Source organism: Phaseolus vulgaris, chromosome 8 (genome assembly GCF_000499845.2).
Source record: "Phaseolus vulgaris cultivar G19833 chromosome 8, P. vulgaris v2.0, whole genome shotgun sequence".
Classification (NCBI taxonomy): domain Eukaryota; kingdom Viridiplantae; phylum Streptophyta; class Magnoliopsida; order Fabales; family Fabaceae; genus Phaseolus; species Phaseolus vulgaris.
In genome coordinates, this window is record NC_023752.2 from 9890470 (window position 1) to 9914279 (window position 23810).

The 23810-nt window shown below is 39.4% G+C and overlaps 1 non-coding gene across 1 annotated transcript; it reads left to right on the forward strand.

Annotated features, from left to right (window-relative positions):
• The first annotated feature begins 15643 nt into the window (after positions 1-15643).
• Positions 15644-15714, forward strand: TRNAG-GCC (transfer RNA glycine (anticodon GCC)). The gene has a single exon. It is a non-coding gene; the product is annotated as a tRNA-Gly (tRNA).
• Positions 15715-23810: the final 8096 nt, after the last annotated feature.

Consider the following 23810-nt stretch of genomic DNA (forward strand, 5'->3'; position numbering starts at 1 on the left):
TATATTGCGAGCTTGTGTTGTTGATCGATCTGTAAGCGCCGACCGGCTGTTTATTTCCGCACCTTGAGGTTAGTTATGTCATCTCAACTCTCCTCAAATAGAATAGTGAGTATAGAGTCGTCTGGGAGTGAGGGGTCCTCGTCCGGGAGTGGTGAAAGTACGAGTGGGTCAAGGGGTCCAACTTATGACTGAGTGGACGTTAGTGTTAGGAATATCCCTACCATTCTTAGAAAACCGGACGACCTAGACAAAGTAATATTAAGGGCTCCCCTCGTGCGGTCGGATTTACCTCTAGATATTGTGATTGCGGAGATATGTGGGTATACCGACCGTGTCTGTCATGGAAGGGAGAACGCTCCGGTTGATTTCTTTTATGTTTATAGTACATTGTTCACTGATTTGAAAGTGACTTTGCCGTTCGATGACTTCACTATGGACGTGCTACGGTTTCTCAACCTAGCCCCAACCCAACTTCATCCGAACTCATGGGCGTGCATGCAGGCCTTCCGAATGGTGTGTCAACTTTTTGATTTGACACCCAGAGTGGAAGTGTTTCTGTTTTATTATAACACACATCCGGGCAGCCCAGTAAGTTGGGTGTCATTGTCGAGCCGTTCGGGGAGCGTGCGTTTTGCGGCCTTTACCACATCCTACAAGAACTTCAAGGAACGATATTTGTGGAGCCGGACGACCGAGAGTATTTTTATAATGATGAAGGTGTTACCAAGTTCCCATTTCATTGGACACAGAATCCGACCACTCTTACCACTAGCCCCCGGATGGCCATGCCGGCTTTGGATAAGGCCGTAATGGTGGTGTTCAACCAACTCCCTCACAAGTTACCCACGAGGGAGATAATTGCGTTATATGCGTCGTCTGACCCCTGGGCGGATTTTATTGGTATGTCATTTTGCAATTTTGTTGGTTGAATTGCTTCATCAATGGTGGTTAATTCTTGTGTGTTTGCAGAAATCATGACTCGGACGGACGACTCTCTGCATGAATATATGAACAAGTTGCGTCAAACAAGGGACCGCCGGACGGCTTCCTTTGACACGAGCAGTGCGTTGGTGGCCATCCCGGCTACGACGGTACTCGTACCGGGGATTGCGGCTACGACGACAAAGAAAAGGGGCCGACCTCCCAAAGGGCACCAAGAGGGTCGGGCCGGGCCCTCTCGGACGACCTCTGAGCCATTGCTAGTGGCCGGCTTGGATATAGCGACTCATTTGCAGGCAGAGCTGACCGCGGAGGAGAACGAAGTGTTGTCCACCATTCCTACAACCAAATTGATGGTGGAAACGCTTGAGTTGCAGAGCCGGGCGCTCGTTGCAAGCCGAACGGTGATCAAGGAGCTCGAAAGAGTGACGACCGTCACCGTTGCCCGGTTAATGAAGGAGGTGACCGAGGCTGCTCAAGCTCTAAAGACATCGGCCGAGATGGTCGAAAAGCTGAAGTGCTAACTGGATGAGAAGGAGGCGGCCCTGAAAGTGCAAGGGGAGTTGAAAGAGGGGCTCGAGGCGCAGCTGAAGGAAGGAGCCGACCGGAAGGAGGAGTTGAAAGCTGAAGTGGCTAAGTGCCAGGATTTCATGCTTCGTATTAGCGAAGAGTATTTCCGGTTGGGCATCCAACAAATGGCTTGTCTTCATGGGGCGCTGGTGGAGGACGACCGGTATGATATAGAGAAGGTGGTAGTGGACGGAGAGCTGGTGCCGACCAATTCCACGGACAATCAGAATGAGGAAGTCGAGGTGGAGACTCCAGGGCCACAGCCGGACGCCTCATTTGAAGAGCTGATGAATGTTCGTTAAAAATTTGTTGGACCCGGCATGTGGGCAATATACCATGGGTGTATTTTGAATGTTTGTTTGATGACTTCTTTTTGTTTTTGTTTTTAATGTTGATTACCGGCTGAGTTGGTGTGCTTAAATGGTGTCCAATGAGGTAATGAATTAGACGCCGAACGAGGCATAAAAATAATGAATTTCTGATCACTTGGGTAATAATTTGAATGCCGAGCGAGGCATAAGAATAATGAATTTCTGATCACATGGGTAGTGATTTGGATGCCGAGCGAGGCATAAGAATAATGAATTTCTGATCACTTGGTTAATAATTTGAATGCCGAGTGAGGCATAAGAATAATGAATTTTTAATCACTTGGGTAATAATTTGAATGCCGAGTGAGGCATAAGAATAATGAATTTCTGATCACCTGGGTAGTGATTTGGATGCCGAACGAGGCATAAAGATAATGAATTTCTGATTACATGTGGCGTAGAAGGATTCGGTTTAAGTAAGGAAAGAGATGGGAATCTTTTCTGGTTTATAGTGCCTCGTTAAAACCTGTTCGGTCGTAAACCTTTCTTAGGGAAAAACCGGCCGAGCGAGGAAAGAGTACACTGTCGTATTAATTTAACTATAATAGAATTTGAGATGCGTGGCATTCCACGTTCTCGGTACATCTTTTCCAGATAAATATTCTAAATAATAAGCACCGCCGGCCACCGTATCTGCAATACGGAACGACCCTTCCGAGTTGCTAGAAAATTTACCGCCTTCCTTCCGGGCGTCGCCTCGCATTCGCCACACCAAATCACCTTTGTGGAACTGTCTTGGTTTAACCTTGGAATTGTACCGCCTGGGCTGCCTGGGTCTTGCATGCTTCTTTCACGAATTCTACACTTGTCTCGAAGTTCGTTGATAAGATCTATGCCGACCGAGAGGCTTTATTTGTTGAGGTCAAGATCAAGGGTTTGCCGTCGGAGGGAAGGTTCACCAATTTCGACAGGGATCATGGTTTCAGTACCGTACGTCAGGCTGTACGACGTTTCTTGTGTAGTTGTCTGAGGAGTGCAACGATATGCCCATAAGACTTCTAAGAGTTCTTCGGTCCAATTGCCCTTAGCTGGGCCGAGACGTTTCTTCAACTCATTCAGAATGGTCTTGTTAGCAGCTTATGCCTGACCGTTTGTCTGCGGATGTTCGACTGAGCTAGCAATGTGTTTGATGTGAAGCTTCTCATAAAATTCGGCTAACGTCCGGTCGGTAAATTGCCGACCGTTATCAGTGATGATAATCTGGGGAAGGCCGAAACGACAAAAAATATTCTTCCATACGAAATTTTGGACATTGCGAGCGGTGATTGCGGTAAGAGGCTCGGCTTCAATCCATTTGGTAAAATAATCAATGCCGACCTAGAGAAACTTACATTATCCTTTATCGGGGGCGAAAGGGCCAATGATATCCATACCCCATTGGACGAACGACCAGGGTGATAGCATATAATGAAGTTCTTCACGTTTTTGGTGAGATAAAGCGCCAAACTCTTGACATTTACGGCATTTTCGGACAAAATCTGTGCAATCGCCTTGGACGGTCGGCCAATAGTATCCGGCGCGGAATACTTTGGCAGCCATCGTTCTCGCGCCGGAATGAGTACCACAAATTCCTTCATGCAATTCTCGAACGACATAGGAAGCCTGATCGGGTGTTAAGCATTTAAGGAGTGGTCGGGTATAACCATGACGATAAAGATCGTCGCCAATTAAGACAAATCGGGCGGCCTGCTGCTTCATGGTTCTCTCACTTCTAGGACTGCATATGCCATCAAGCAGATATTGCTTAATTGGGGTGATCCAAGTAGATTCTGAGTCGGTCGTTAGACATTCTTATAAATCGATGCTCGGTCGTGTAAGCGTAACGTGGATGACCGACCGCTGAATTCCTTTATGTTTCGTGGTTGCCAGTCGAGACAAGGCATCCGCACGAGTATTATGATCACGTCGGACGTGATGCATGGATATTTCTGAGAATGTGCTTATCAGTTGTTTGACTAAGTGGTAGTACCGTTGCAACAAGTTTTCCCGAACTTCGTACTTGTCGTTGAGCTGACCGATGACGAGCCGAGAATCACTTTTACAAATTAATTTAGTGATTTCTAATTCTTGAGCTAGGCGTAAACCGGCTATAATGGCCTCATATTCGGCCTGATTGTTTGAAGCTTTGAATTCGAATTTTAAGGCTTGTTCGATAACAATCTCGCCGGGTCCTTCCAACACGACTCCGGCGCTGCACGACTGCTCATTGGAGGAGCCGTCCACGTATAAAATCCATGATGAGTGTTCAATCCCGGCTGAGGAAGGGGTGAGTTCGGCTGCAAAGTCAACAAGGGCTTGCGACTTGATGGCCCCTCGTGGCTGGTACTGGATATGGAATTCTGATAATTCTATTGTCCATCCAATCATTCGTCCGGCTAAATCTGGCTTAGTAAGAATTTTCACAATAGGGTAGTTTGTCCGAACAATAATACGATGATTTTGAAAATACATACGCATCCTTCGGACGGTAATGATGAGAGCCATAACCACCTTTTCAATCATTTGGTATCGAACCTCGGCGCCATGAAGGGCGCGACTAACGAAATAAACCGGACGCTCTTCGGAATTAATCTCTTGCACCAAGGCTGAACTAACAGCTTCGTTAGAAACAGCTAAATATACTATGATCGGCTCTCGAGTGTCCGGTTTCTGGATGACCAGTGGAGAGGACAAAAAGGCTTTCAATTGGAGGAAGATTTCCTCACATTCGGCCGACCACTCAAAGCGAGATTCTTTTTTCAATAATTGGACTATGGGTTTCGTTTTTTTTGCAAGTTTAGAAACAAATCTGGACAAAGCAGTGAGCCGACCGATGAGTCTCTGAATTTCTTTAATGAAGCTGGGGCTCCTCATTTCGGAAATAGCTTTACATTTTTCAGGGTTAGCTTCTATGCCTCGGTGAGTAAGCATAAAACCTAAGAACTTTCCTCCCTCAACGCTGAACGCACACTTGTCGGGATTGAGTCTCATCCGGTGCTGGCGGAGAGCCTGAAAAACTTCTTTAAGATCGACAACGTGTTGTTTGCATGAGTCAGACTTGACGACAATATCGTCGACATAGACTTCAACATTTCGGCCGATCATGTCGTGGAATACATGATCCATTAATCTTTGATAGGTGGCCCTAACATTCTTGAGGCCGAAAGGCATAACTTCATAATAGAAGTTATCGGAATCGGTCATGAAGGTCGTCTTCTTTCGGTCGATCGGGTACATCTGAATTTGATTATATCCTGAATAGGCATCAAGGAAGTTGAGGATGTGATGCCCGGTCGCCCCATCAACTAGACGATTGATAAGTGTCTAATTTCAGTAATATTTCATATTAAAATATAGACACTTATGAGGATTTATTGCTAATTTACATATAAAATAATCCCTAATTTATGAATTTATACCTTTTTACATTTTTTATGATCTTTATTTGAATAAGAGTATTTTATTCCCAAATTTGGTGTTAATTGCAGATTTCTAAGGAAGATTGGAGATTTGGATTAAAGATGAATGATTTGAGCTTAAAAGATAAAGATAGAAGGTCCCAGAATGGAAAAGATGCAAAGAAAGATTGGGCCTTTTTTATGTTTTATCATTTAGCCCATTAGCGCGACACAATAAACAACCTAACCCTAGAAAACTAGGATAAATAGAGGGCTAGAGGCTCAACCTTAGTGTGCCAGATTGAGAGGAAAACACCATAGAGTGAATTGTAACCCAATTGGGAGAATGGAAGGTGATAGAAGTATGCGTGGCTAATTCTACCCTTTGGGATTGGGAGTAATCTGCTCAAACTCTTATGTATTGAGGTGATATTTTATATATTAATATTCAGTTCTTGATTGATTATTGGTATTGTTGTTTTACTTTTAATTCTCCGTGACAAATTGAGAATCTTAAATCTGACCGGGAGGTATTTTTAGGGTTCGGACCTAAACAACAATACTTAACATATTTGAGTGCTAGGAATAGACTTGAAATGTTAATTGCTATTAAACGTCTGAGCTTCGTTCTAAGTTGTTCTTATAAGTATGCGAGGGATCGATAGTTAGGGAACATTCTTAAGGATTTTATATGCGAGGAATCGATATAAATGATTTTTATACGGGCATCAATTTCAATTAAAGAACTTAATATTAACATGCTAATCAAAATACATGAGAGTGAGAGAGATGAAACTTAATCCCAATTTTTCCAATTGAAGCAACTAATTCTTTGTTTGTTTTCTTATTGATCAGTGCCAACATAATCACTTCGCAATCTTTTTTATTGTTCTGTTGTTATATTTAGCGAATATTATACTCGATGATTCACTGTTCTTTGTGGGATCGATATCCGTCCTTAGGGACAATTATTACTTCTGACAAACGCGGTGCACTTGCCGTAAAAAGTCATCAAGTTTTTGGCGCCGTTGCCGGGGACAGGTTTGATTTGTTGAGTATAATTTCCTAAATATTGTGAATATACTAACTATTTTATTTTTTTTATGTGAATAATTTTTTTTTAGTTTTTATTTTTTTTAATTTAAATATTTTTGTAAATATTTTGTTTTTCTTTTTAGATGTGAATAATTTTGTTTTTTTGTTTTCTAGATTTTTTTATTATTTTGTAAAGATTTTGTTTTTTTCTCAGTTTTGAATACGTACAAAGTTTTTTTTAATGTGAATATGTTTGTTTGTTTTTTTTTGTAAAACTGTTATTTTTATGTTAATATTTTTTCTTTTAAGTTTTTTTTTATTTGTTTACTTTATTTATTTTATTTGTATTTTGTTTTGTTATATTTTATTTTATTCTTTACTTTTTTTGTTTTTATATTGTTTACGTAGTAAGAAAGTAGTGACTCGGAACAGTGAGGGAACCACTATTTATAACCTTTGGAGAGGTCGGAAGACGAAGCGTCAATCTCATCTCAATTGTTAGATCTCCCTTGATCCAACGGTTCACGACGAATGACGCCAAAAAACCCCGTCATTAATACGCGTCACATCACGCGTTCGGCGCCGCCAACGTCACGTCCAACCTCGGGAAGCCCAACCGTCACTACGACCTCAGATAAAGACTCTTTGGATTAACCATCCTTGAGCCTAGGGGGCAAGTGTATCGATACGGTGAAATCAACGCACATTCGCCATTTTCCATTCGCTTTCTTTACCAAAACTACGTTGGCTATCCATGTAGTGTAATGAGCTTTCCGAATGAATCCAGCTTGTAATAATTTATCAGCTTCGTCACGTGCGGCTTGGCGTCGTTCCTCTCCTAGATTTCTTTTCTTTTGAGCTATTGGCCTAGCTTCTTTATACAGTGATAATTAGTGAGTAATGACCTTCGGGTCTACGCCAGGCATGTCAGCGCCCGTCCATGCGAAAAGATCAGCATTTTTCACAAGCGTCGTGCCGATGGCTATTCGGTCATCCGCCTTCAGTGAGGTGCCAATATGTGTAGCATAGCGATCATCACAAAGTGGGAATGGATGTAAGTCTTCTCCTGCTTCCATACGAGGATCATCCATACGAGGATCGAGATCAACGAGGGCTATCATATGGCGACGGGACATACGCCTTCCTGAATGTCGAGTCGGGGATCGTCCTCTTTTTTGTGGGAGTCGGTCGTCCGGATTGACCGTGTAGAGCCGCTGAGTTGGCTCACTTTTCAAACTCGCAACATAACATTCTCGAGCAGTTTTTTGATCGACATGGATTGTTGCAATGTCGTCATTTGCCGAGGGGAACTTCATGGCTAAGTGTGGGGTGGAAACAATGGCTTTTAACCTGTTGATGGAAGGACGACCGAGGAGGATGTTGTAGGAAGTTTGGGCGTTAACTAGAAGATATCGTACGTTTATTGTTTTATGGAGACCGTCTTCCTCACCAAAAGTTGTATACAAGTTTATATACCCCTTAGTGTCGACCCGTTCACCTGAGAACCCTACAATTTGTTCATTATAGGGTTGAATATCTGCTTCTGAGATGCGCATTTTCTTAAAGATTTCCCAGTATAGTATGTCGACTGAGCTGCCTTGGTCCACTAAAGTCTTGGCAATCGCGAACTTGTCAATCTCCACAGTAATCACCATAGGGTTGTCCTGGGCTGGATCTATGGCTGTGAAGTCGTTGTCAATGAAAGTGATCGGAGGTATGAGTGGACGCCTTCTCGTAGTAGCATGAGCGGACTAAATGGCCCGGAGATGTTTCTTTCGGGCGGAATTAGAGCACCCGCCACCGGCAAAGCCTCCTGCTATGTAGTTTATTTCGTGGTTTGGTTCACCCAAGGTAACTGGTTCGACAATCATATTGATAACTTCGCGAACTCGTTGGCGAGGTCGGGCGTTTCGGTCGGGACTTGTGCTGCGGGCGCACGTACGCCGAACAGGACTTTCAGTGCGTTTTCGTGAAACCTGGCCATGGTCAGTTCGACGTTTATAGTCATTGCGGTAAGACCGGTCGTCACCACGGGACGAACGATCGGTGCTTCGTGGTGGGGATCTTGAATTTCTTGTCTTCTTGATGAATTGCCGCAAATGGCCAACCTGGATGAGCTCTTCGATTTTGTCCTTCAACGCTTGACATCCCTGGGTCGTATGGCCGAAATTACGGTGATACTGGCAATGTTTAGCAGTATCTGCGTTCGGTGGTGTTTGATATCGTTTTAGTGTCAGAATTAACTCCGTTTGTAATGCTTCATCTAAGGCTCGCCCCTTGGGAACAGTTAAAGGGGTGTAACTGTTGAATCTGGGAATTCGGCCTCTTCTATTCCGGTCGGACCTTGGAGTGGTCCGGACGGTCCGTTTTGTCTCAATTTCTCTTTCTTTGCTCGGGGTTTGATCCTTTAGGACTACAGATCCGACGACTTTGAACCGTTGGTGATAGTCAATGTGTTCCTCGATTTGCATGAATTTGGTTGCCCGAGTGCGAAGATCTTCCATTTCTTGAGGTGGCTTCTTGATGAAACTTTCAGTAAAATGACTCGGTCGGATGATCGAAACCAAATGGTGTAATGCAACTTCCTGTTTGAGCCCTCAGATATTCATACATGCTTTGTTGAAGCTGTCTAAAAAGGTTCTAAGAGATTCACCTTTCTCTTGTTGCACCGCTAGGAGAGACATGGACGACATGTGATGCGGCTAGCTGGTGGCATATTGGGTAGAAAACTTTGTGGCTAAGACGTCAAAGTCATATATGGAATTCGAAGGCAGCTCTGTAAACCAAGTAAGAGGTTTTCCTTGAAGTGACGTGGGGAATACTTTACACCACACATTGTTATCTGTGGTATACAAAGTTATCTGCGTTTTGTAAACATTTAAATGTTCGTCTGGGTCGGTCGAGCCGTCATAGAGTTTAATGTTGAGACCCCTCCACTTGTCAGGGAGTGGTGTAGTGATAATTTCGTCTGTAAAAGGATGACCCCTTTTACTTAGCTTTCTTTCAACAATTTTAGTTATGGAACTGGGATTGGGGTCGGTCGGTGTAGGTATGTGAGATGCAGTTCGGTCGGCCATATGGGATTGGCCTTCTCGTTCGGGATTATCAACCTGTTGCTGGAGTTGTGCGTTTTTCTCTCTTAATAAGGAAATTTCTTCCTCTTGACGACGTCTATTCTCTTCATGTTGGCGACGGTCTTCAATCCCCTTTTGTCGCAATTCCTCCATTTGAGTTTGGAGGGTTTGAATCATAGTCATCTGTTCTGCCATAGCGTCGTTGTTGTTCCTCGTTGCGACCATTGTCTCAAAAATTGAAATATTGCCTCGGCCCCACGGTGGGCGCCAATTGTACCTGAGTGGGCAGATGGGGCCCAGGCACGGTTGGTTGATGTAGTATAATTGCTGACGTGTCGATCTTCTTCTTCTTCAGACGGTCGTTCCTTCTTGGTGTCTCCTTCGGTCGGGCGGGGGAGGGTACCTGCGAAGGCACTCCGACACTCAAGTGAGTGAGAGATTCTAAGTGTAATTCAGTAAGTGGATGAAAAACGTACCTTTCTTTGGCTTGAGCACAGTATTTATAGGATTGCCTAATGGGCTTTCTGTCCCTTGGGCTCAGGGTGGTTATGGATAAGTCTTGCCAGTCATGCCCCGGAATACCCGGAGAACATATCTTCTATAAGCGCGTTCTCCTTATTTTTCGGAGATGTATCTTAACCACCTTAGCGTGCCACAAAAATGCCCTCGCATTTATTATACACTCGGTCGGTCGGCCACGTCTGTTCGTCCGGTGCCTACCGGTATACATGCTATTATTGTATAACACATCTCATTGTTGAATATTAAAATTTAAATATATCTTGATTTTTTAAGGACATATTATATATTTGTTTTAATTAGTTTATATCAAGTCCCAATGAAATAAACTTTAGTAAAAAAATATTGTTTGAATATGATTAATAGAATTCAATAGGTAATGAACATCATTGGTCCTTCAGCTTGGGCAAACCAAGTTCTTCTTGGTTGGAGTAGATAACTTTACCAAGTGGATCAAGGTCGAGCCCCTCGCCTCCATCTCGGTTAAAAATGTACAAAATTTTGTTTGGTGGAACATAGTGTACCGATTCAAGGTACCCCACAAAATCATAATCGATAACGGTGGACAATTCATCGACCAAGGTCTCTAAACCTTTTATGAAGGGCTCAACATCAAGTCTATAACGAGCTCGGTCGAACACCCCTAGACCAATGGGCAGGCCGAGACAACAAACAAGGTCATTCTCAATGAGTTGATGAAACGTCTCGACACGACTAAAAGACGATGGACATAAGAATTAGTGGAGGTCCTATGGGCATATCACTGCACGCCGCAAACCTCAACGCAAGAAACACCTTATAGCTTGACTTATGGGACCGAGGCCATGATTCCGGTTGAGGTGGAGGAGCCATCCCTCAGAAGACAAATTTTTGACTTATCCTCCAACCAGGAGAGTTTGTCGATCGGACTCGACCTTACAATTGAGAAGGTCCCTTATGGATCTGAGACTTCGCAGCCGAGAGGGCATATTACCTAGAATGGTTATCAAGCAAAATTGTACCGAGGACGTGGAATGTCACGCACCTCAAGTTTTATTATAGCTAAATCAATAAAATCATGGATTCTTTCATCGTCCGACCTTTTTGTCCCTAATGAGGATTTTCGGTCGGGAAGGTTTTAATGAGGCATTTTCTTACGACCTATTAATTTAAATTCAAGTTAAATTTTATGCCTAGTCACAGTTCTCAGCTCAACCAAGGATGCTTACTTTAACCGGTAATCTCTCCAGAGACCCAAAGAAAACTCGGCCAAGAATGCTTACCTTAACCAGTAATCCCTTCCAAAACTCAAAGACTCGACTCAGCCAAGGATGCTTACCTTAATCGGTAATCCCTCCCAAGACCCAAAGATAACTCAGGCAAGGATGCTTACCATAACTAATAATTCCTCCCGAGAATTAAAGACGGGTCGACTTAGGACGCTTAACCGGTAATCCCCCCCGAGACCCAACAACTTAAAGTAAAGTAAAAGAACCAGTTATCCTGACCGAACGATGGTACGATCTTCTCAATACATCTCAATTATTATTACTTGTTCATTTTAGAAACATAATAAAGCAAAATGAACGATTCATTATATTAAACAAAAGAGGAAGAGGTCACACCCTGGCCCTGAAGGAACAAAATACATTAAAAACTAAGACTTAATTGTATTCGTCTTCAACGTCCTCAACAGTTGTCCTCGACGTCAGATTTCGAAGAGCCACTAACTCATCAAAGAACACCAGACGGGCCTCGAACACGTCTTTGTTAACGTCAAAAGGACTTTCTGGGGGAGGACCCTTGTAAAGCACGTGGGTTTGTCGGACAGCCTGATTGAAACTTTCACCCAACATCAGTAAGGTATTATCTTGCAATTGGTCGAGTTCAGTCTCCACCCAAGCTTTCTCGATCCCCAAGGTCGAGCATTTGGCCTTCAACTCCTCCATGGCCTTCCCTAGGTCGACCACCTTCTTCTTCTCACGCTCCTCGAGCTCGGCGTACCTCATATTGCTAAGCTCAAGGTCTGCATTGGCCTTGGCCATCAGCGACTCGAAAGCTGACACTACTTCTAGTGATGACTTTAGAGAGCTTAAGGCCTCAACAATCTCATGTTCCAGCCGGAAGATTTCCTTGATCGACCGTCGGTTGTGAATGTCAGCAGCTAGCCTGGTCAGTACCAAAGCTTGGGACTACATATCAAAGGTGGCCGAGATCACCTTGTCTCTAGGAACAAAGGAGAGAAGATTCTCCTCGGTCGGTGTCAATCCAACTTGGATGCCCTTGGAAAACTGAGTGTTTCCTCCAAGAAGCGCCAAGGGAGTCTCGATAGCAGCAACCCCAATCGACGAAGGAGTTTTGAGCCGAATGGGAGATGGAGGGGGAGGTCACCTCGGTGTGTCGTGTGGGGAACAAGTGGTGGAGGAAGTCCCTTTCCTTTTCCTTTTCTTGCCCCCATCAGTAGGAGCACTTGAGGAACCGGACACCCCAACAGCGTTAGGGCTGCCTGCCGCAATCGTTTCCATGATACCCTTGCCTTTGCCAAGGGCCTCGCATGGAATGCAACCAGAACATCTCCCGCTTGGGGAGCCTTTTGAGTCATAATGTCTGCATCAACTAAAAAAACATAAGTCAACAATTTCGACTGACTGAGACTGAGAATAATGCAAACATACCATGAGATACACCGCTAGGACGAGTTATACACATTTAATAGTTTTCGGGTAGGGAGCCTTTGGGGGAGATTTTCAAACATAGACCTCTAGCTCCTTGGTGCTCAAGGCCATTGTTTGAACCGGGTAGGGGTCTTGATCCAATACAAAGGAAACTTAGACAGGCCGTTTTCATCAATGAAAAGCTCCTTACCCTCGGGCTCAACAAAAAGCTTGAAAAATTTCCCTTTTAAAATTCTTATATGAAGTGGTGTAGGGGACAAACAGAATGTTACCCAGTCGAATGATAAGTAATAGCCAGCTAACGGGGTTGGTCGGGTGGGAGGTGTTGTAGTGAAGAAAGGTGGAAGGGGTCGGAGAAAGGTGAAACATGTCACATGTGAGCCAAAAGGTTTGAAGAGAGGCCCAAGTGTTAGGATGAAGTTGGGAGAGAGCAATGTTAAGTGCCCGGAGGACACCTATGATGAAGTCATCAAAAGAAAGCACTACAGGTAAATCTGAAGAAAAAAAAGACAAGAGTAAACAAAGATAAAAAGGGTTTCTGAAGGAGGCCAATCGATACAAATGGTATCGGTAAGATGACAATAATCATTGCTAGAATGCTATCATTAGCATCCAGTTTCAAAATGTTATACTTATCTACAAAAGCGAATATATAAGATGAATCCCTAAACACAGAGGTGAATCCAATCACCTTGGGATCAACCCAGTCAAATCTCGAACGATAGGATGACTCTTCGACAAGGTCTGACCGGTCAACATCGTCTTTCGAATCATTTACCCTTACTGAAGTCTCCACAAGGCAACGTTTGAATTTCCCCAACCGACAGAGGTTCAGACATGGAGGAACTAGGAGAAGAGGAAGACAAAGAACTAAGGAAGACATGATTAACTTCTCAGAATGTATGGAAAACACCTGGCCAAAGTGATTAGGTTTCGGGAGTCGAAGAAAACAAGCAGTGAGACGGAATAGTGGGGGGCGACTATTTATAGCCTCGAAGGAGAGAGGAATAGTGAACATCTCTCTCATCTCAACCATTAAATCTTCTTCGATCCAACGACCCACAACGAATTGTGCCAAAAAACCCTAAGTAACCATTACACATCACGTCATGTGTTCGGCGTCGCCTATGTCACATCTTGCCTCGGAAAGCGCAATCGTCAGAAAGACTCTTCGGACTCAAGCTGCTCGAGCCTGAAGGGCAAGTGTATCGGTCGGGTCCGTACGACACTTGGAGGTCCGGCAGCCGGTCAAGACCGACTGACACGACCAAAATCATTACGCCCAAACAGAGGATTAACGAGACTAATATGTGATCAAACACTAGGTAATACACTCTTAATCACAATCTAAATCCATAATTCGACCCAATAACAAAAGGCCCATGATAATAATATAAATAGACACAAATTCCAAGAATCAGGTACGTCATCATCCAATACTAATAACATCGAGGGCCGAACACCGAATTCTCACTTGAGCGTCAGAGTGTCTTTTGCAGGTACCATCCGAACTTGGAGTTTACGAAAGAGTGATAGGAGAGTGCAAAGAGAGTTTCGAGAAGAAGGGAAGAGAGGCAGACCAACCAATCGAGAAGGAGAATAATAGTTCTCTTGGTTCCAACTCCGTTCGAGAACATATATCAAAATTTTAAATTACAATAATTTATATCACATGTTATTTCACAAACAACCTGATTATTATTTTTTCAAAATGGTTGGTTGTACCTGTTACCCTTTATTAAAATCGTATAACAAACATAACCTAAACTAGCTTTTAGTTCATCAATATGTTTATTTTTTTATATAGTTATACACACAAGGAATATTTATACTTATTCACTTCTGATAAGCTTTATATTACTTGACATGTCATTCAAATGATTCCACTTTTTTGTTTTCATTACGCAATTTTTTTTTACTGCTAAAACTACTATTCACAAACAAAATTGATAAACAATTCCTGAAAATGATATACAATTTTCATAATTGCTAATTAGTCCTCTAAATTTGTTACATGGTCCCAAAATTTACTAGTCGTTACTCCAATATTGTTAGAGACTACCTTACATCTAATAGAATGTGAAGTTAAACTTTTAAAAATATAAACATCCAATTATGATGAAGAATGAGAAGAAATCTACCTACCCTCAAACAATAAAATTTATACAAAATATCAAACATATTAATATTCAATAGTTTTTCCTTTTGAAATCAATGTATATTTCTAAATTTTGAACCTTTTAATAAAAATCAAGATAACCAAAGTTAAATTAAACAAAATATATATATATATATATATATATATATTCCAATTACGACCAGATATATTCAGACAATAACTATTTGTTTAATATTATATTTAATACACATAAATTAAACCATCAATCGGTTATATGTTAGTAGCAGTTATAGTTATTATTTTAAAATCCATTTATATATCATGATAACCATTCAATGTTTTTCTTAATAGTTTAAATGCAACAAGACCTATAAATAAGTGATGACTCTCTAAGTAAAAGGACATATTAAACTCTATTTTATACTCTTACCCTTAGCTCTTTGTTAAAAATTTATCATCTTCTACCGACTTAAGCATCAGAAAGTCTTTTGTAGATGCATTTCCCTCTCTCATCGAAAACCCACTGAAAGCTTGTTTTTCGAAAAACACGCAGTTCTCACTGAGTTGCAATTCCCGAATTTATTTCCAGTAGAAAAAATATATAAATGATTATTGAGTATTTATAATTTGATAAATAATATATATAAGTTACAATTATAAGTTAAAGTATCTTTAAGTGCGATGAAGAAAGTGACCTTTTGTGATTTTTATCAATCTGGATCCTCAAGTTTATTTATTTATTTTATCTGAGAATCACTGGTAATTAAATTCTTAATATATACACATAAAAAAGTAGAAGTATAGCCCGGAATTAGTGAAATTATAGCATTGTTCTTCATGATGTTGGCAACATCTACTGTTCTGAGTGTTTGGGTGAAGTGAAACCTAGTTCTGCACTTACTATTAACTTTTCCGTCATTTAAAGTAATTAATAAATTACATGAACACGTTATTTCACAAATATTTATGCATGAGCTAACAAGAGGCAACAGTGGTCTAGTGGTAGAATAGTACCCTGCCACGGTACAGACCCGGGTTCGATTCCCGGCTGGTGCATATTTCGAAGGCTGCTGTGATGAAACTTGTCGTAATTGATGGGTCAATTACACATATTCTCACCTTCTGGTGTATGAGACATTCTTCTGAGCAACCTTCATTTTTTTATCCTAGGGATTGGATTTAGTTTGATATTTTCCTTAAAAACAATTAATTATATTTATGTTATAAAATCACAATAAAACGAAAATTATATTTTTATAATATATATCAAGATTTTAACTATACCTATAAAGCTATAAAAAGCTTGCTTTCTGTCATTCTTTAACTTTGCTCGTCAATAAAATTTTATAATAAAATTGCTAAGTATTTCATATTTATACTATTATAGTTCATTTCCTCTCCTTTACTGTATTTTAAATACCTTTAAATATTAATTATTTTGAAACAGTTGGTGTGAAACCTGAACGGTTGATTTATTAGAGATGTTTCTTTATGACTCTATTTTATATTAAATATATAAATTAAAATTTTAACTGATTAATTTTAAATATTTTATTTTATTTTTCCTCATGTTTTAAATTTTTTTTAGAGTTGATAGTTAGTGAAATGGTTATAAAGTGATTTGATCAATAAAAAAATTCAATTAAAGTAAATTTTTGTTTTTCCTCAACATCAAATCTACTTTTCTTGTGTGATTTGCATGTGAGGGTTTTGTTAACAAATGACTACGTGATTTTTTTGTTAGAATAGGTATTTAGTGAGAATATGAGAATCTTGTAGGTATTAAGAGTTGATTGAAATGAAAAGTGTGTTTTATTAATTATGAAGCTAATTATATTAAATTTTATTGAATTGTTTTGATTAGTAAAGTGGTTATATTAAACTTGAATATAAGCTATAGAATTTGGAATTGAACTAGTGACATATGAATTAGAGATTGATGAAGTTTTTGAACAAGTTAATATGATAGTTTGGTTTTGAACTTGAAATATGAATAACAAATTTAAGTTTGAGGTTGTATATTTAGCTAGAAACCAATTATTATGTAATGATAGATAAAACAAATATATAATGGTATTTATTTCTTATTTAAAAATGTGTAAACTGATTTGATTTTATTTGATTTTGCATAATTGAGTAAGGTTTTAAACTTGTTAAACATGTTTGAATCTCGAGTATTGTTCTTGTTTGAATCTCGAGTATTGTTCTTGTGTGAGGGTTGTGTTGGGTATGAAGCCAGTACCAATTGGGTTGGGCTGACTAGACACATGTTTAGTGAGTGAGCTTAATTATTATGTCCCTTTATTATCTCTATTTATCTCTATTTAAAGAGATCATTGTACTTGTAATTGGTGTGCAACAGGATATAATGTAAACCTAATAGTTGCCCGTGTGGATGTAGGTTGCAGTTTGCGACCGAACCACGTTAAATCTTGTGTCGTTTATTTTTTTGCAGTTGATTCATGATTGTGTGTGTTGCTTCCGTGTGCGTTTTTCCTATCAAGTGGTATCAAGAGCCTTGGTTCGTTTACACACCAGAGATCCGATCAGCAGAAATTAATCGACGAGATGTGAAAATTGCGGTTGCAGTAGCGTCCCAAAGTTAGGGTTTCGCAGAGGCGACAACAATGTCCCAAAGTTAGGGTTTCGCAGAGGCGGCAACAACATCCCAAAGCTAGGGTTTTGCAGGGGTTGCAGCAGCATCCTAAGGCTTAGGGCTTCCCAGATCTGCTTCACAATAGCGGTGACCAACGACGGTGGTGGTGCGGAGCACCAGGGCAGTGGGGACTGCGACCAGGTCTGTTGGTGAGTGATTTTGGGTGGTGCAATTTTTGTGTTGTTGATTTAAAAAAAAAAAAAAGATTGCCAAGATCTGAAATCAGTTGTACCGAGTATCTCGTCTAGTCATTTGAGATGACAAAAGAACGGAGGTTCCGAATTGAAAAATTCGATGGTATAGATTTCAGTTGGTGGAAAATTCAAATTGAGGATTTGCTAGTTCAAAACGATTTGGACGTGGCTTTGGATAACAAGCTAGAAAAGATGTCTAATGCAGAGTGGGCAGGTTTGGATCGGAAAGCTATGTCCGTTATCCGACTCTCTTTGAGTAAGAATGTTGCGTTCAACATTTTGAAGGAGAAGACAACGAAAGGTATCATGGAAGCATTGTCTAACATGTACGAGAAGCCATCTGCTGCAAACAAGGTGTTTCTGATTAGAGAATTGGTAAACACAAGGATGAAGGAAGACAATTCAGTTACTGAGCACATCAATAAAACGAATTCGATCTTAGCCAGACTTATGTCAGTGGGCATTAAGTTCGATGATGAAGTTCAAGCTTTACTATTGTTATCGTCTTTGCCTGACAGTTGGTCCGGAACGGTTACAGCAGTTACAAGTTCAGCGGGATCCGATGGATTCACTTTTGAGAAGATTCGTGATCTCATTCTTGGCGAGGATGTTCGAAGAAGGAGTTCTGGGGAATTATCAAGTGGATCGTTATATGTCATGAGAGGTAGGAGAAATATCAGAGATAGTGGGAGCAAGAACAAAGGAAGGAGTCAGTCAAAGACTTGGGATTGCTCAAGTGTAACATGTTGGAACTGCAAGGAGGAGGGGCATTTCAGGAATCAATGCCCAAATGATAAACAAGTCAGCATTGCAGAAGATTCCGCGGACGAGGACCTCTTAGTCTGTTGCGCGGAGAGCAGTGTGGATTCCTGGGTCATGGATTCTGAAGCATTGCAGAATCTAGTTATTGGAGACTTTGGAAAGGTAAGACTAGCGGACAATAGAACTCTTGATGTTACGCGGGCATGGGTGACATAGTGTTGAAGACACCAGTTGGTAGGGATGGCAAAGCGGGGCGGGTCATGCGGGCCGGCCCGCAACCCGCTAGTAAAAAACGCGGGGCGGGTTGACCTTTTCAACCCGCTAACCCGCATTAGCCCGCGCGGGCCAACAACGGTGCGGGGCGGGCTGGCCCGCTAACCCGCAAGAAAAAAAAATTGTCATTGTTTTAATGTGTGCAGATGATGAGGAAGATTATAATTATGAAAAAATGGATGAAATTTCTTTTAAGACGACATCCAATGTTATTGAAATGGAAGAATGTCAATAATGTTTATGTTTATGTTTAATGTTTTGGAATTAAGTATTTTTAATGTTTTGGAAGTGGAAGAATAGTGATATTTGATATTTATCTTAATGTTTAATTTTTTTTATGTTTGACTATGTTTGAAAAGGAAGAAAAAAAATTAGGTTTGATAATAACAAATATATAGGTTTAATTTGACAATTTTTTAAGAAAAAAATGTAAAAAAAAAATATTTAATTTTTTTTAAAAAAAATGCGGGCTGACCCCAAACCCGCGGGCCAGCTGTTATGCAGGACGGGTCGAGAATTCTAACACGCAATAATTTTGCGGGGCGGGCCAACCCGTCCCGCATTTTTGCGGGCTAAACGCGGGGCGGGCTGGCCCGCTTTGCCACCCTTACCAGTTGGTTTTTGGACTTTGAAGGATGTCAGAGTTATTCCAAGCTTGAGGAAAAGTTTGATTTCTGTTAGGCAGTTGGACGAACAGGGACATGAAGTGAAGTTCGGAAATCAACAGTGGAAGGTCGTCAAGGGAAATCTTGTCATGGCCTGCGAAAGAAAGAGAGGTTCATTGTATATAGTCAGATTACCGTGTCTGAGGGAGTGACCATCCCAGTTCAGAAGATAAACAAAGTCCGGTTCACAAAATCTCGTGGGCAGAAGAGGGTTGTCTTTACAAGAGAGAAACCTAGAGCCACAAGTCAGATTCAGGATGAACGAGCATGGAAAGGTTCAGGTAGACCAGTCAGAGGTACTTGTGGCAGTGGGAGCACGGGTCGTGCTTCAGCTAAGGTTCCTAGATGACAGTGGGTTAGGAGAACCAGTATTCCAGCGGTTGAAACTTCTCCAGAAAAATTCTTGTTGAATATGGAGAGTGTTTGTTCTCAGGTTGTTTCAGGATCTGGCAGTTCCTATAAGTGGGAGTCGATAGGAACAAAGAACGGGTCAGTGACTGACGTGTTGAAACTCAGGTTGTTTCAGGATCTGACAGTTCCTGTAAGTGGGAGTCGGTAGGAACAGAGAACAAGTCAGTGACTGACGTGTTGAAACTCAGGGGAGTTTTAACGAAGTCTTCAAAATGATTAAGAAGGCTGGTGGCAACTAGAGGTGGAACAGTGAGTTCCATCGACAAATTACAGAAGTACATGTACACAGTTGAAGCGCAGGTGAACATTGTTCCGTGACTTCAAGTGGGAGATTGTTGGTATGAAGTCAAGACCAATTGGGTTGGGCTGACAAGACACCATGTACACAATTGAAGCGTAGGTGAGCATTGTTCCGTGGCTTCAAGTGGGAGATTGTTGGGTATGAAGCCAGGACCAATTGGGTTGGGCTGACTAGACACATGTTTAGTGAGTGGGCTTAATTATTATGTCCCTTTATTATCTCTATTTATCTCTATTTAAAGAGATCATTGTACTTGTAATTGGTGTGCAACATGATATAATGTAAACCTAATAGTTGCCCGTGTGGATGTAGGTTGCAGTTGGCGACCGAACCACGTTAAATCTTGTGTCGTTTATTTTTCTGCAGTTGATTCATGATTGTGTGTGTTGCTTCCGCGTGCGTTTTTCCCATCAGGTTGGACCTAGAGAACTATTGAGAGAATTTTTCTATCTCCTTCTATCGGTCGGTCGTACATTTCTTAAACTCCCTTCCTTGCAGTTTTCTCGCTCTTCCTTCCTAGCTTCGACTCTCGGCCTTCTTGTAATCCAGACTCGAAGGGTACCTGCAGAAGACACTCCGACGCTCAAGTCAGCAAAGGCGTTCGGTACTCGTTCTCATAACACGTTATATGATGACGTACCTGATTCTTGGAACATGTGCTATTTATATTACCTTTGGTGAGCTTTCTTTATTTGGTTAGGTTAAGGAGTTGGATTGTGTTTAAGGCTGCATTATCTAACTCCTAATCACGGATTAAGTTCCCTAACCTTGGTTGAGTGTAATTGGACTTGAGCTATCGATCGACCTTACGGACATGAGCCTTAACTACCTTTGATCGGTCTAGTAATGAAAACCGAGACGTGATGAAAACCGAGACGTGATATCAGTTGTACGACCGTTACCGGTACAAGTAACTTAAAACTTTCTTTCATCAATGTACAAAAATATAAAAGAAAAACCTTGGATTTTGATGGAATAATATTATTTTTCATCTTTCTATAAAGAGATAAAATTTAGGAAACCGCTAAGGTATACTTTTATGAGGAGTGGAGTGGACAAATGTTGGTGTGGTCACTCAAAACAAATACAATTACTCTCAAAATTCATACGGGGCCTACTAAGTACTAAACGCGTTACGTTTTATACTTTTTTTTTTTTATATTCTTAATTTTACATTCACACTCACATCACTTTTGAATATATTTTAAATATTCTCAATAATATGTTTGAGCAATCAAATCAAATTTAATCATTCTGAAAATAATAATTTCCACTATTTATGTTTATTAAGACTCATAATGTTTGAAAACTGTGTTTAGTGGAATTATGACCATATTATTTAAGTAAAAAGAATTTTATATATACACCTAATGTAATTATAATTGGAGATAAGAATATAAAATATTAATTGCTTGAGTTCATTTTATGAGTTATATCAAATAATTTGAATTTATTGATCTAAAATTAGAAACACGTCGAAGCATATTATAGTACATAAAAGTTTATTTTTAATATATAAGTCTAAAAAATTAAAGTAAAATAATATTATGACATAAAAAATAGAAAAAAAAATCAATTATTGTAGTCTTATATAAAATACTAAAATCAAAATAATAATAATTCAAAAATAAAATTTAGAGTGCGTTGTTGTCTAATTCTATTTGTTTACTTTTTTTTATCGTACAATACTAATTAATGTTAGTTTCATTAAAAAAATTTATTTTATAAAAGTAAAAATAAGTATATAAAAAAAATTGATATTCAATATTACAAACTTATTACTTGATATTTAATGGTTTAAGATTGTTTAAATAGATATGAACACACATGTATTTTGTGCCATTTGTGACTCATGTTAGATTAGGCTTTAAAAGCAAGTTATTTAAATAAAAGTAGTTTTTTAATATTTGACTCGATGTCCATATAGGTACAAGGTTAGAATCATCTACAAAGTAATAAATTAAACTGAACTTATTGTTTTTTTCATATTTAAAATGTTATTTTTATTTCTTATATTTATCGATATTACATAAACATTTTAAATAATTGGGTGTTAAATTTTTCAGTAAACAAATATGAAAGTGCTAAAACTGTTTTGGTGTCTTAAAAATGTTGAATATAATTATTTTAAATAATATTTAAACTATATATGATGCATGCTATTATTGTATAACACATCTCATAGTTGAATATTAAAATTTAAATATATCTTGATCTTTTTTAAGGACATATTATATTTTTTTAATTTTCAAATAGTTTATATCAAGTCCCAATGAAATAAACTTTAGTAAAAAAAATATTGTTTGAATATGATTAATAGAATTCAATAGAATTTATATTTTTTCTATTAACTCTAAAGTTCATTACTATTGTTTATATTTTTTGATTTCTGTATAATGTTGTAAATTTAGAACTGACAAATGTTGTCGCACAAAATATTTATGTTTATTTCTTTGATATATTCTTTTTTGAAAAATATTTCTTCTAATTTATTGGATCCGAAACTAATTTAATTTATGCCAATATGAATGTCACTTTATAAAAAAGTTTTGATATCTTAAAACCCCAACATGAATTTCTGAAGGCAGTGATAAATGGTTCACAATTCTAAAACGTTTCTTGGTCAACGTGACATCGATACATACCCTCATATGTTATTTGTTAATAAAAGAGAAACACTAAGTTTAAAACCAAACGTATTATACTTGAGTTTGAGTTGTGACTCAACATTTTTATGGACACTTTTTATAAGGAAAAGAAACAAAAGACTTCCAAATAGGGTGAGGATCATATGTTTGTGCATTTATGAAACATATTACATTACAAATGAAATTTAAACCTAACTCAATTTCATAAAACTCTGACTAAATCTGTACACATTTATATACAATTAAATGTCTTAATTTATAATCGACATTATTGGATCTCTAACAAAAATTAGTGGAATGCACAATTAAATACTACTGCACACTATATTCTAAAGCAATTAAATGTGTCTAAAATCTGTATAAATTGTACTAGAGTTTATGAATAAAAGAAGCTATTTCATGCAGTAAAGTAAAAATAAGAAAGTTACTATTTCATGGATCAAAGTACAGATTCTTTCCAACGCAAGAATAAAAAACAAAGAAAACTATAACAGATGCCACAGAAAGCATAATTTTGAAACAATGACAATAAACAAGTGTGAACAGAGTTTGGCTGTGGTTCTCTGTTTTTTGTCTAGAGAGGAAGCAAACACGATCTTCTTTGAGGAACAACATACATGTAAACAACCAATGTCAAAATTGCAACCCACAAAACCAAATTGATAATAGCAATACTTAATGAGAAGAAACTCAAAACCAGAAATGAAGCAGCACCTCCCGCAATGAACATGCCACAGATTATGATTGGAAGAAGGTTTCTATTATGCATCTTCAGTATTGTTCCAGCAATCACCAAGAAGGAGTATAGAACAATGGTCCAAACCAGAAGAGTCATCTGCTTGTGGTGTTTGATGAACACAGAGTTTGTTGTTGCTGTAATAAGGGCAAGCAGCAGTGTTGAGAACTTGTTAAGGTTCTCTGAAACCTCTTTGAATAGATCCCTAACCACATTCATTGAGAGAACACAAAAGGGTTAAACACATGTAAGAGAGTTCAAGTGATGGAGCTTTATATTTGGTGCAACTCCATAATAGTGAGATACTACAAATAGTGTGTATTTGGTGAGCAATATAAAGGAATGAAAAATGAAGAGATTTGTTACTGTTCAGCGTTTCTACTTGATTCTCAAAGTACTAAACGTTTTAAACGTATTTTACTCTCACTAGAGAGAGAAGGAGAAAGAAACCTTTCTTTCACTTTCATAAATCTTTATTTGACAAATTCTACAATTCATGTTAAACT